The sequence below is a fragment of the Penaeus vannamei genome, chromosome 2 (genome assembly GCF_042767895.1).
Source record: "Penaeus vannamei isolate JL-2024 chromosome 2, ASM4276789v1, whole genome shotgun sequence".
In the NCBI taxonomy this organism is placed as follows: Eukaryota; Metazoa; Arthropoda; class Malacostraca; order Decapoda; family Penaeidae; genus Penaeus; species Penaeus vannamei.
In genome coordinates this window covers 10,911,356-10,913,855 of record NC_091550.1, presented here as the reverse complement: position 1 = coordinate 10,913,855, position 2,500 = coordinate 10,911,356, and positions in this window count along the sequence as shown.

Genomic DNA, 2,500 nt, shown 5'->3' with positions numbered 1-2,500 from the left:
TTTTATTGCATCAGTGACCCTATTGCATTTGCAGTTATTTTTTGTCTTTATCAAATAAAATCACAGTCTTCAAGATTAATTGATGTTTTTATAATGCGAGAAAATTGAATTCATTTATGTTGCGTTTATTACTGTTTTTTTTTTTTCTTTCTTTTTTTAGTCTTTGTTCAGTTACAAGCCAAGTGTGACTTTACTTCAGACTACAAAACCAAGATATGAATTTCATGGCATATACTGATCACGTTTGCTTATCACAATCGCAAAGCAAAACCAACAAAACGATTTGTTTTATTCAAGTTTCACCCCTGAGAGAGAGAAAAAAAGAAAAAAAAAAACATAAACATCTCACTTTCAACAACACGTGTATACTACAACAAGAAACTTGAACTTTAAAATTCTAAAAGTGTGCGTTTCTCTGTTAATTGGCTGAACTGCTTAGCGTCCGTCACTCTAAAATCTTGAAGGCTAAGCAGATGTCTGGTGGATGGAGGAGAGAAGGACTGAACGAAGGAAAGGGAAAGGAGAAAAGAGGGACAGGATGAGAAAGAGGAGAGAGAGAGAGAGAGAGAGAGAGAGAGAGAGAGAGAGAGAGAGAGAGAGAGAGAGAGAGAGAGAGAGAGAGAGAGAGAGAGAGAGAGAGAGAGAAAGAAAGAAAGAAGAGAGAGAGAGAGAGAGAGAGAGAGAGAGAGAGAGAGAGCGAGAGAAAGAGAGAAAGAGAGTGAGAGAGTGAGAGAGTGAGAGAGTGAGAGAGAGAGAGAGAGAGAGAGAGAGAGAGAGAGAGAGAGAGAGAGAGAGAGAAAGAAGAAAGAAAGAAAGAAAGAAAGAAAGAAAGAAAGAAAGAGAGAGAGAGAGACAGACAGACAGAGAAAGAGAGAGAAAGAGAAAGAGAGAGAGAGAGGAGGAGAACAGGCAGAAAGGAGGAATAGTAAATGAACATGCACATAATTATAATCGCCTTATGATTTACTTCCATTCCATTTATTGCAATGAATATTCTTTGTTGTGTCATACTGCCTGTTTATCTGCTTCTCAATCTCCTTCTGCGTGCAAGGAAAGGCCGGGGTGACCATCCACTGGCAGCGCGCGGGATGGAACAGAGAAAGCCACGTCAAGCAGACAGAGTGAGAGAGAACGACGGACAGGTGAATCTAACAGACAAACAAATAGACAAGCAAATAGATGAAGCGAAAGAGGATGACAAAAGAGAAAAGAAAAGACAATCAGACAGACACATAGCACATAAACGCACACAAACAAACACACAAACAAACAAACACATTACATTATAACACAAACAAACACATACATAAATAAACAAAGACAAACAAACAAACAAAAACATAAATAATTACAAACATATATAATGACACAAACAAACATATAAATAAACAAAGACACAAACACATAAGTAAACAAAGACACAAACAAGCAAACACATAAGTAAACAAAGACAAACACATAAATAAACAAAGACACAAAAACATAAATAAACAAAGACACAAAAACATAAATAAAGAAAGACACAAACAAAACATAAATAAACAAAGACACCCAAACAGACACACACACACACACACGCACAGGAAGTGTCAGACAGGAATATGTATCGGCACAGGATGACCTAAGGACTTCCTTTATGGGCGATCCAGTAAGTACGTTAACCAGTAATGCTGACTCTATGAACCTTTTCACACCGTCAACTGCAGACTACTTTTCAGCATTTTCTTGCAATCTTGAAGAAGTCTTTGAAATTCTGGTGTTCCATTTCCCTTTTCTCTTTTTTTTCTTCTTTTTTTCCTTTTATTCTTTATTTTTTTCTTCATATTTTCATTTATTCTCCATTTTTTTCTTCTTTTTACTTTTTCTCCTTTTTTCTTTTCCTTTTCCTTTTTTCCATTTCTTCTTTTTCTTTTTCTTCTGATTTTTTATTTTCCCTTCCCTTCTTTCCTTCATTTTCTTCTTCTTTTTCTTCTCTTTATTCATTTTCTTCTCCTTTTTTTATTCCTCCATTCCTTCTTTATTTCTTCCTTTATATTCTTCCCTTTCTTCTTATCGTGGCCTAAGATGCGATTGATATTGCATATTGATATTAATTATTGTTATGGTTGTTATAATTGTTAGCGTTGTCCTAACTATCAATATCATCATAAGGTCGATTCTCACATATCAGTGGCGTGTCATTGCCATGTCAGTTCAGTGTCAGTGAAGTCCGTGACGCTTCAGTGAAGTCTAATCACAGATATCCGTAGTATCTCCATACAGTGTGAAATCCGTGATGTATATCTAAATACATACATACACACACAGATATATGTGTGTGTGCGTGCGTGCGCGTGTGCGTGCGTGTGTGTCTGTATATGTGTATATATGTATATATAAGCATATATATACATATGTATATATATATATATAGATAGATAGATAGATAGATAGATAGATAGATAGATAGATATATGCACACACACATATATGTGTATATATATACCTATATATGTATATC